Source organism: Natrix helvetica (genome assembly GCF_964273705.1).
Source record: "Natrix helvetica genome assembly, chromosome: 2".
Classification (NCBI taxonomy): Eukaryota; Metazoa; Chordata; class Lepidosauria; order Squamata; family Natricidae; genus Natrix; species Natrix helvetica.
Genome location: NC_138552.1, coordinates 57,557,247 through 57,570,103, shown reverse-complemented (window position 1 = coordinate 57,570,103; position 12,857 = coordinate 57,557,247). Strand labels below are relative to the sequence as shown.

General features: G+C 41.7%; 1 protein-coding gene across 6 annotated transcripts in view; it reads right to left on the bottom strand.

The window, feature by feature from the left end:
• The window catches only part of PRDM6 (PR/SET domain 6), a 119,121-nt gene that overhangs the window by 33,986 nt on the left and 72,278 nt on the right, over positions 1-12,857 (bottom strand). The window lies entirely within an intron of this gene.

Sequence of the window (12,857 nt, the reverse complement as noted above, 5' to 3'; positions counted from 1 at the left end):
AGCTTATTAATGCTCTCAGAAATCAGAGGAAAGAAATGACAAAATATTTTTCATGGTAGCAGTCTGTCATGCTTTTCTTATCAGATTAGTCTTTCCTATATTTAGCATGATTTTCATGCACCAAAGATGCAGCCATAGTTCCCAAAGAATATTTAACCTATTTTGACAGAGTAAACTTAAATAATGAACTGTCATATAAACACACATGCATGCACATATGGAAACTGAATGGGAAAGGCTGAACAAGGGTCAGTACTCGCTGAACATTTTGTTGTTGCTGCTGCTGTACCAAAATCTTTCCCATATTTCCCAAAGCAAGTTACAAAATATTAAAGAACAAGGCAGAAAATGAGAAGAAGCCATCCTGGGAGAAATGTATGACACCATTCCTTCATACCATCCAACTGAAGAAATAATATCAATAACCGAAACACTGAGAATTCAAATTTAAACAGGGCACTTTGGGGGGGAAAAACCCTGTAGCCTTACACTGAACATTCATAAGCATTCATTCCTGAAGATGAATTTAGCAAAAATATTTTCCACTTCAATGATAGAAAGGAGTCATTGAACAAATGGATGTCATCTGAGAATTAGCTATATTGTTGCTAAAATGTAATTATGCTACATACTAGTATACATGAAATACAATATATGTATGCTTTTGTGGGCTTTTTTGTGGGTTTCCCCGTGTGTGTGTGTGTGTGTGTGTGTGTGTGTGAGAGAGAGAGAGAGAGAGAGAGAGAGAGAGAGAGAGAAAGCGAGTGTATGTGTGTGAGAGAGAGATGAAAAGTTGACTGATGAAAATTCCTAAGTTATCTTACACAGATTCACATATTGAATAAGCAAGTTCACAGAAAATGTGTAATTTTAAAAGAGAAATGTCATTTTATATGTTACAAACATCTTTGATATTATATGAATTATGATAATTATATGAAATACATCAGAAGCAAGGCCAATTTTAGGCATCAGTTAAACAATAGAACAAAACAAAAAGCAATCATTTAGTACCCATATGTTGAAAAACAAAGAATAGGTTTCCTCAGAGCCAGATTTTACATTCTTCCTTCAGCACTTTTCCAGGGCAAGTATAAGAGAACACCAATAGCAGAACGGATCTGTATATGTGGTAAATGAGAAGTTGAAGATATCTCACATGTCCTATTACATTGTGAGCTATACAGATCATGTAGGTCTGCCCATATTCTCCCCTTATTAGAGAGATTGCCAGGAAGGGCAGACAATTTTTATCTAGGCTTTCTCCACCAGGACACAAACCCGACTACCACGTATGCAGTGGCAAAGTTCTGTGCTGCTGCAATGTTCACAAGAAAAAAAATTGGTTACAGAGGTATAGTTGTCATCTTGTACCAATTATTTGGACATATCTATAACAATTTCTGGACCATTGTATTTACTCCCATACTTACTGGCTTTGCACCCAGGTAAACCAGGGAGTGACCCAAACAATTTGAGAACATGTATATTATTTTCCACTTTTAGCGTCAATACTTTTTAATTATATCTTAATGTCAGTGCTTTTTAACATATTGTAAAAAGTAATGCGTATTGCTGGTCTTTGACTGTAATAAAGATTTATACTTATACTCAAACATATATCATAGTCCCATTGGGGAAAAAATCTGACTTTCCTTTGTTTTAATTAATATATGTTGAATTTTCTTCCTGTTTGTATTCCAGCCATACTAGATAAATTTATGGCTTTGGCCCCTGTCCTGCACCATTTCTTTCCAGGTGGTATGCTTCAATATGATGATATTGCCTGAGAACTGAGAAAGTCTTCCTTTCAACAATTTCAACTTCTGTAGTTAAAACCTTCTATACAGTACTTACAGTAAACTCATACTGTAGCAATCAGAAAGTATAAGATAGGTACTCCTCGTTTAGTGACCACAATTGGGATTGACAACTCAGTCATTACTGTAAATAAAGTAACCACTAAGTTTAATGGTCTTATGATTTTATTTTAGCTTTCTTTTGCTTTAAAGGTCTGTGATGTCGTGATATTTTTTCATCACCACCATAACTGCAAACATTCACACTTTTTAAATGTGATTAGATATCTCTTCTACCCAGTAGCTAATCTTCCTTGTGGTTGTTAGTAAAACTGGACACTTAATAGCAAAATAATAGTTGAATGTATCTGTTCCACATCCTTTTTGCCAAAAAGTACTTCTGGTTGCAGACAGTGATATGTAAGAACAACTTTCCATCAATCACAGCTTTGGTGTGACTAATTTTTCCCTAAAGTAACACAAAAATGATGGACTAACTTGTCTAGACTGAGTGAATTTCATTTTCTCTCACTCAGCCATTCCAACTCCTTATTTCATTTTGGAGACAAGGAGAAGCTGAGAGGTTGAAGTCTGGAGAATGCCATTTTCATTCCCAGTTTCTCCAGACAAAGCAAAAGTGGATATGCTAGATCAGGGGTGTCCAAACTTGGGAACTTTAAGACTTGTGGACTTCAACTCCCAGAATTCCCCAGCCAGCATGGCTGGCTGGGGAATTCTGGGAGTTAAAGTCCACAAGTCTTAAAGTTCCCAAGTTTGGACACCCCTGTGCTAGATGCATTACCAAACAACAATGTCATTTACTCGAGGACAGACCTGTTTCGCCTGCGGGAGGCCCCTCTCTCGCAGGTATGGCCCTTGGCTCTCTCAAGGGCCAGCCTTGATGACGGGTTCGTGAACCCCGAGAGGTGGAAGAAGAGGAAGCTGAGGGGCTTTTTAGTAAAATGTTTTATACTGTTTTTAGGGGGTCCCAGGGTGGGGGGGAGGGTTAATCAGACCGGGAGGACGGCCAGAGCCGGACAGACGGGTGAGTCCAGGAAGGACGGGGATGCGGTGGAGGGGGGGAATATAAAGGTCACGATAGCAGAGGGTTGTCCTATTACAACGGTCGCGGGGAGGAGGGGATGCGAGGACAGGATAAGATCCCAAGGTCGGTTGGGAGACCGTGGCTGCTGGTTACGCCCGGTCGCTTGTACCAACCCCTGCAGCCTAGGTGGACAGGTGCTACAGAGCCAGGGCCTGCGGCTGATGCTTTGCAACGCAAGGTCTGTCATCAACAAGGCCCCCCTCATTAATGAGTTGATCTCAGAGGGGGAGCTAGACCTTGCAGGGATAACGGAGACCTGGTTGGGCCACGAAGGTGGTTTACCCCTCGTGGAAATGTGCCCACCGGGTTTTCGAGCATTCCATCAGCCTCGGGCCCTGGGTAAGGGTGGTGGGGTGGCGGTGGTTATGCGGGAATGTTTAGAGCCGAGGGAGTTCACTGTTCCTCAGATACCCGGGTGTGAGTCCCTTGGTGTGAGTTGGGGCCCAGGGAGGCAGTGGGGCTTGCTGATTGTATACTTGGCTCCTCGCTATGCATCAGCAGCCCTGCCCGAGCTCCTCGAGCTAATCTCAGCGACGGCAGTTGAGACTCCCAGACTTCTGGTCATGGGGGACTTCAACTTGCCGTCAACGGGAGCGGCTTCCGAGGTGGCTCGGGAGTTCATGGCTTCCATGACGGCCATGGACCTGACCCAATTAGTGCAGGGCCCCACTCACGAAGGGGGCCACACACTGGACCTCATTTTTGTATCTGAACAGTGGACGAGTGATCTGGGAATAGGGGATTTAGTTATCACGCCCCTGTCATGGTCAGACCACTCATCCCTCCGGCTGGACTTCCCTGGCGCTATCCCCCACCGCGAGGAGGCGGAACCAGACTCTATAAACTGGTACCGCCCCAGGCACCTGATGGAATCTGATAGATTCCTGACGGAGCTTGGGCCAATACCTGTAGCCTTGTCCCGCTCCCGTTCCGAGGACCTAGTGACTGCCTGGAATAGGGCGACGACTGGGGCCTTGGACCGGGTTGCGCCGTTGCGACCTCTCCTGCGGCATCGACCCACCCGGGCTCCTTGGTTCACTGAGGAGCTCAGGGTGATGAAGCGCCACAGGAGACGTCTAGAGAGCAGGTGGAGATCCTCGCGCTCCGAATCTGACCGAACACAGGTAAGAGCCTATTTGCGGACTTACCTTGTGGCAATAAGAGCGGCCAAACGTAGACATTGTGCTGCTCTTATTGCGTCCGTGGATAACCGCCCTGCCGCCCTGTTTAGGGTGACTCGCTCCCTCTTATCGCAGGGGGCGCGGGAGACACCCTTACAGGGTAGAGCAGAGGAGTTTGGGGAATATCTTCAGGACAAAATCGATCAGATCCGGAGCGGGTGGACCTCCGTCAGTGGACCAGACGAGCCGCCAACAGCGAGTCTTGAGGGACCATTCTGGGAGGAGTTTGACTCTGTTGCCCCCGAGGATTTGGACAGGCTGCGTGGACGGCTGCGACCCACCACTTGTTTAACGGACCCGTGCCCCTCCTGGCTGGTACTGGCAGCCTGGGAGGTGACACGAGGCTGGCTCCTGGGCCTGGTGAGCGCCTCACTGAGTGAGGGATACTTACCAACCGCCTTGAAAGAGGCGGTGGTGAGACCCTTGCTCAAGAGGCCTGCGCTCGACCCAATGGAGCTAGCTAACTATCGTCCAGTCTCCAACCTCCCCTTTCTGGCGAAGGTTGTCGAGAATGTGGTGGCGCAGCAGCTCCCGCGACACCTAGACGAATCCGACTATCTAGACCCACGCCAGTCCGGCTTCCGACCCGGGCACAGCACTGAGACAGCCTTGGTCGCGTTGGTCGATGATCTCTGGAGGGCCAGAGATAGGGGTTGCTCCTCTATCCTGGTCCTATTAGACCTCTCAGCGGCTTTTGATACCATCGACCATGGTATCCTATTGCGCCGGTTGGAGGGGATGGGAGTCGGAGGCACCGTTTTGCGGTGGTTCGGCTCCTACCTCTCCGACTGGAAGCAATGTGTGTTGACAGGGGGGCAGAGATCGTCCCTGAGGCCACTCACTTGTGGGGTGCCACAGGGGTCGGTCCTCTCGCCTCTCCTGTTCAACGCATATGTGAAGCCGCTGGGTGAGATCATCCGTGGTTTTGGGGTTGAGTACCATCTTTACGCTGATGATACTCAGCTGTATATTTCAACCCCAAACCACCCCAACGAGGCTGTCGAAGTGATGTCCCGGTGTTTGGAAGCCGTCGGGGTCTGGATGGGGGACAACAGACTTAAACTCAACCCCTCCAAGACCGAGTGGCTGTGGTTACCGGCGCCTCGGTTCAGCCAGCTGACTCCATCGCTGGCCATAGGGGGCGAACAATTGTCCCCTGTGGAGCGGGCGCGCAATTTGGGCGTCCTCCTTGATGCCCGGCTGTCAATGGAGGACCATGTGGCAGCCGTGGCAAGGGGGGCGTTCCACCAGGTTCGCCTGGTGCGCCAATTGCGCCCCCTACTGGACCGGAGTGCCCTGCGCACGGTCACTCATGCGCTGGTGACGTCTCGCCTGGACTACTGCAATGCTCTCTACATGGGGCTTCCCTTGGGACGCGTCCGGAGACTGCAGCTAGTTCAGAACGCAGCCGCGCGGGTTATTATGGGAAGTACACGTTACTCCCACGTAACACCTCTCCTGCGCGAGCTGCACTGGCTACCTGTGGCCTTTCGGGTGCGTTTCAAGGTATTGATCACCATCTTTAAAGCGCTCCATGGCAGTGGACCTAGTTACCTGCAGGATCGCATCCTACCACACACGTCCCTGCGACCTATCCGCTCACACAGAGAGGGGCTCCTCCTGGTGCCGTCTGCTAGTCAATGCCAGCGGGCGACACCTAGGAGTAGATCCTTCTCTGTGATGGGCCCAACCCTCTGGAATGACCTCCCCCCTGACATTCGAACTACCACCGACCTCCGTTCCTTCCGGCAAAAGTTAAAGACTCACCTATTTCAATCAGCTGGCCTGGCACTTTCTTAGTTCTACCTCCCGGGGATTTATTCATTTTAATTGGGTTTGGGGTTTTAAAAAGTTTTTAATACACTATATACTATATTTAATATTTATTATTCTATGTACAGTCTTGCAACCTCCTCCACCTACGTATTTAATTATTTAACTGTTTTGTATGTATTTTATAACGTATTTTAGTGACTGTACACCGCCCCGAGTCCCTTTCGGGAGAGGGGGCGGTCTATAAATATGAATAATAAATAAATAATAAATAAAATAAAATGTCAAGAACAATCCCAGAGCCTAATGAACCAATCAGATAATCAAAGGTCACCTGAAAAGAAGTTGAATCAATCCTCTGTCTAAGCTATTAACCAATCCTGAAGCCACAAACTATTCCTGTCTCCCATAACTATATAAAGAGAATTGAAATAATGGATATATCTCACTCCATAGTCTCAATCTGCACTAAAGACCTTTGTTTAATCACTTGCAGAAACAGAATAAATCATATCCCCACCTCAAGCACTTATAATGGGATGAACTTGCCAGGCTATTATGCCATAATGCCTTCTGTACTAAAATATATATATATACTGCAACAAAGCCTGAAATAGATGAAGGTGGCATGATATCATATCATCAGTTTTGCAACCAGACACTCTTCCTAAAATGTCTAATCATGGTTAAAGTCCATAGCAGTATCTGACCTAGAAGAGTGGGGCAACATGTTCTAAATAAAGTTCAATCATTTTAGGGTGGAAGGATTGGTACCCACTGCAAGGGACTTATAGTCCAGAACATTTTCACTCCACAGCGGTAAGCTAATCCTTTTCCTGCTATCCACGCTTTACACAAAAGAGAGAAAAGTAAGCAAAAGTTCTGAGCTGAAGAAAAAAGGGAAGCAGACCCTCCTCTCCTTCTCCTCTGTCAATTTTATTCTTGCTAAGGATAAGCATCAGCCCTCCTCCCTCTTAAAACCTCAAAGACAATTGGTAACAGACAATGACGCTCAGGAGCCATTCCTCTTAAAGGACCCATTAGGTTGGCTGAAATTCAAAACCTGACAGGTGGCAAGCAATTCCTCCAATGAAACAGAAGAGCTTTATCATTGCAAAATGAAATACTGCTTTGCACGAATGGTATTCCTAGAAATTTCAATCAGTTGCAGAATTCAACAAATGATCTCATATCAATTAATTTGAAGCTAATTTTGAACTGACACAGAGTCTTCGTTTAAGAACTCTCACTTAGTCTTCCTAACTAAATTGCCACACTGGTGAAGTATTTTTTGCCTTACATAAGGTATAAAGTTTCACAAAATTTAGTATACAATGCTTTTTCTGAATTCTCAAACACACTCAGTATTAAGTATCAACTAATATCAAAGCAGCAGCATTATGTCCTTGCAATGGAGAGCCAACCAAGAAAAGATAAAATTGTGCCAGAGTTAGGGCTGATGAAAAAGGTTTGGGTATCCCCCTGCCGGATATTCACTAAAAATTGTGAAAATTTGGAACTCCCTACCAAAAACTGAATAAAAATTTAAAGAGAGAATCCTGTATCTCACAGGTGTCAAACTTGCTGCGTCACGTTGCCTTCATGTGATGTTTTGTGACATTTTTCCCATTCACAGAGCTGGAGTGGGCATGGTCTGCATTTGACGCCTCCAGCCCACAGGCCACCAGTTTGACCTCCCTGCTGTATCTCATTCTTTATATTCATTATTTTAATTTTTAATTTTAATTTAATTTAATTTGTTAGCCGCTCCCTCTCCATAAGGGACTTGGGGCGGCGTACAATAAAAACATACATAAATACATATAAGCATACACATACACACATACACATACATATACATACACGTACACGTACACGGAGGAGGTAACAATTACATATATCATAATAATAATAATAAAATTAACCATTAAAATACCCCATAATAAAATTACAAATTTAAAAGGACTGTCAGGAGGAAAGAATAAACTACGGTTGAGCCAGGCCAGATAATTGAAAAAGGTGGGTCTTGAGCTTTACACGGAAGGAGCGGAGATCGGAAGTAATCCTGATGTCAAGGGGGAGGTCATTCCACAGGGCTGGGCCCATCACAGAGAAGGCTCTGCTCCTGGGTGTCGCCCCCCGACACTGTTTAGCGGACGGCACCCAGAGAAGTCCCTCTCTGTGTGAGCGGATTGGTCGTAGGGATGTGTGGGGCAGGATGCGATCCCGCAGGTAACTAGGTCCTGTGCCATTATAACTGCAACTCAAGATTTTATTGTGTGTACTAGCATCAGCTTTGGAGCTATATATGAAACTGTAAAAATGCTTATATAAAGCCTTATTTCTAATTTAATTAGAATTGTAAATTTCACTACGGAATAATTTGTCACTATAGAGAAACCCTTTCTCTGGCCCATCCACCTCATCTTGTTTCACTTTGGGGACAGAGAGAAACTAAGAAGCTCAATAACATTATCTCTGTAGGATACCCAATTTGACTTTCACATATTCTGATGATGGCATTTCTAGCACATTGTTGTACCTACCTGATCATTTAGATTTTTGGAGGACAGATCTAGTAGATCTACTTTGCTGAAAGTGTATATTTCAAACTAAAATAATTTTGAAAGACTTAGTCTTACAAAAAGACCTACATATAATAGTTATTATTTTAAGTTCTTTTGCAAAGATTCCAAAATGAAAACACTGTAAAAAATTTTGAATATTTTTAACAGATGAACTGTCAAGTTTCCAGGATGATGTTTAAAGTCCAAGTAATAAAATATATGCTAAACTATGTCTGAAATTCCCCCATAAAATAAATGAGCAATGGTTGTAAAAGCTGGAGCCATATTTTAATGCTGATAAAAGCCCATCATTCTGCCATTCCATACATTCATTAGATGGGAGCTTGAAAATCAGCACGTTTCGAAAAAGCCTATGTTCACATTGTGTAGTGAAACCAGTGGCCTCGGTGTGGATTTTGTTCAGTATTGTTCCACACTGTTTTTGTAGAGATTAGAATGTTTACATCAGAACATGTTCCTTTCCCAAGAGCCCTTCTGGGCTACTCAACATTTTCTCTGTCCTACTTATTTCTAAGAGTAGCAGAGGCCACAGTACAAAGTGGACCATCAATCAATCTGGGGGCTTCTTCAGGCATCTCTTGTCAGCTGAATCAGAGGAAAATGTTGGGGAATGAGCTATCCATTATCAGACTTTGGTCTATGATGTAGAATAAACCATAGGACCTTCTTTACTTCTTACTTGGCAAAGCTTTAGATACTAGAAAAAAGGCATGACAGTTCATTCATTTTGTTCCACCCTGGAGCCAGATGATGTTTGATCGAACAGACCCACCCTCTTTGATCTCGCAGTCTATTGAGACTGCCCTACTGTGGAAAAAAAAGATCCTTCCAAATTAAGGAGAAATATTTCTGCATCCAGCTGTTAAAATGTGGCATATTTGCCATTCTTCAATGTCCTGGCAAAGTGCCACATTTCAGGCTGTGTTTCAAGCCTATCTTTTTTCTCCTTTTCTCAGCAATCATAGCCGCAAATATGCTCAACATCGCTATGTAACATCAATACCAAATGGGGAAATAAAATACTACTTTATATCTCTGTGAACTTTATTACAAATATTTATACATATTTCTCTTATATGAATGTACATGTTTGGTTTTCTAAGAACTATCTAAATCAGAAATTGTTTTGAGTATTATATATATTACACATGAAATATCAAGATTTAAAATATCTTTTACCTAAGAAAAATGAATTTTGGGGTTAGTTCTGATTACAATAACCAAACCATGAAGTGAACCTTGTAGAGGTTTCGTTTACAAATGAAATGTTTTTGGATGTTATTAAGGCTGTTTCTCATGTGCACTTGAGCCCACATCAAAAAAGTGGCTCGGGTACAGCAGGACCTAGTTCTGTTTAAATTAAGACAAACTTCTCATGAAAGCTTGAATAAACATTTAGATTTAAGTAATCAAGAAAATCTGTATCTCCTCATATTTATTAAGTGCAATTTTTGGAGTTATAAAAACTTCTGTCACAAATTGTGTATACTGTAAATTAAGTATAGACTACATCATTACAGTTCTTCCCCATCTTCTGAGGTGAAATGAGACACAATAGGTCCTAAATTCACTTTTAGTTACTGACTCTCTTCCTTTTCACTTTTAGGTTTATTCAAATGAATAAAAATCACATTTAACTAGACACTGGCACATTCATAGGCTCCGGAACCTCCAGCCTACTATTTATTTTACAGAATAAATGATTTGTACTCAGTACACTAATAAAAAACTAAAGTTTTAAAAAGAAATCAAAACACAGTAAAGGTAAAGGTTCTCCTTGAACATATGTGCTAGTCATTCCCAACTCTAGGGAGTGGTGCTCATCTCCGTTTCAGAGCCGAAGAGCCAGAGCTGTCCGAAAACATCTCCGTGATCATGTGGCCGGCATGACTAAATGCCAAAGGCACACAGAATGCTGTTACCTTCCCACCAAAGATGGTTCCTATTTTTCTACTTGCATTTTTACATGCTTTCGAACTGCTAGGTTGGCAGAAGCTGGGACAAGTAATGGGAGCTCACTCTATTACATGGCACTAGGGATTCGAGCCACCAAACTACCAAACTTTCTGATTGACAAGCTCAGCATCTTAGCCATTATTTAAATTAAATTAGCACTTTATCAATTTCCAAACCAATGTTGATTCTTAACAGAACTAAAAAGAAAAGGACAGGAATCCTGATCTTCCTCTTCCTCCTCTTCATATCATCATGCTAATGCTTTCACAGATGTAACTTCAATAGGACAGCAATTATTATAGTAGTCCTTAGTTGAGGAACACTCTTAAGCAACTCTTTAAAGTTGTGACAAGTGAATAAGTAGTACTTAGGACCAGTTTTCAAAGTTCTGGCCATCACAGCACCCCCACGGTCACATGATTGTTATCTGGGTACTTGACAACTGGCTTATATTTATGACAGTTGCAGCACGCCAAAATCACATGGCTACCATTTGGGATCTTTTCTGCCAGCTTATCACAATCAAAGTCAATGGAGAAGCCAGCAAGGAAGATTCCAAAGCTTTTCCACTGTGTTTTCTCCATAGTCTTATGGACTATGAAATCACAGGAACCCTGCATTCTGTTGTGCTTTCATGCTGCGGAACTCAATTCCCAACCAGCACACACTCACCACAACAACTCCCCCACTTCCCCTCCCCCCACCTCACTCTGTAGTATTCACCCTAGAGAAAAATTCTGTTGGCTTGAAAAGGAGAACTGCTAAATATCGGTATTATGATACAACAATCTTGTCATAACTACCCTCTCTAAGCAATGTTTTAGATACAGGTAGAAAATGTTATTATTCAATCTAAAATTATTGGGGATTATTTTTGTCAGGACTGCGTAATGCTATAAAACCAGCTTTAATAATTTCCATGAGAATACATTCCAACTCGACGTTGCTCTCCGTATAAGATGTAACCCAGGTCTTTTTCAAGGCTGCAGCACAGATATTCTTTAATTTTAAGATCTGTCTTCCGTATTTGCAAGAAGACCAAAATAGATTCTTTTTTTAAACAAAACATCCAAGTATATTTGTAGTCATTTTGTGATCATAATTAAGAAGATGCCTTTGGTTCTTAAGTAATATTTAACAACTTTCAAAATGAAATGCTCCAGAGAATTTCCCCCCACTATTTTTTTCAAATCAGAAAGTGGGTTTTTTTTTTTTTACTAAAAATATTAGCCACAATGATTTCCAAGGTTCTCTTCTGTATTACCAAAAAACTTTATTTTCTTGTTGCAAAATGTCACTTTTTAACATAATGGTGTTTACCTAATTCTACTATACTCTGTTGATTACTATTTATTAAGGACACTAGGTAATCACCCTTCCAATAATTTGGTAACACTTGGTTTGTTTTTGTTACAATATCCTCATTTTTTCAACATATTCAATCCAGTAAAAGTAAACTAAATTTAAAGACATCTGTCAGGGCAAGAAGATACTGTGAAGACACAACAGCCCCAGGGAATCTCTGATTATTACAAGAGTCACAGCCAGCTTAGATAAGATACTTCTGTGATACAGAAATTACTGTGACCATCATTTCTAGACTTATCATTTTAGACAGCTAAGATTTGTTTAATGACAGCCTAAGAGATTTAGGTGCTAGTAGAAAAACAGATCAAGGTGCCCTGGTTTTTCCCTATATAGTCTAAAGATTATGGTAGTTTTTTTTCAAAACGATTGTCAAGTGGAGCACATTTGCTTCCTTTTCTGGAAAGGTTTATCATTGCTTCAATAAAACATCAAAAATTGCATCAAGCAATTTTTAGCATTTTATTTCTTTTAATAATTTCTAGTAATAATTCCCCATTTTAATATTCATTTTTCAAAGTCCTATAAAAGTATTATACTATTAGCACACAATTATATAGAAAAATAACCTACTCTGGGGAAAACAATCTAGAAGAATTATATAATTATAATTCTCAATAAGCAGGAAAAAAAGAAAGGAATTTCTCAATGTACTGTACCCCTTTGGATAACATGTGAATGGCATAAAAATCAACTCGATAATAAATAGTCTGATGTTATTCAATAAAAGCCAGCAAGAGAACAGTTAAAGTTCTCTTAAGAATAATTGTGTATGGCATAAAAGGAAGCTGTGGTGAATGTCACTGGAGAGCAAGACAAGCAAGGAATAGAACTTTTTTTCAAACTAAATTATAAAATGGTTAAGAAATTTATAAAAGAGGACATATAGTATTTAATGCTTTTTACATAGCCAATTGTTTGGCCAGAATAAATAAATAGACCACAATAAAAGTTAGCTAGAAATATTTTCATCTCTTCCTAAAATGAATATTAGAAATTGATAAAATTGGTTCCTGCAATGGTTTCTTGTGGACAATGAATTTTACTGGCTACAGAATTAATTTTCAATTTAATTTCTACTGATAGCCTG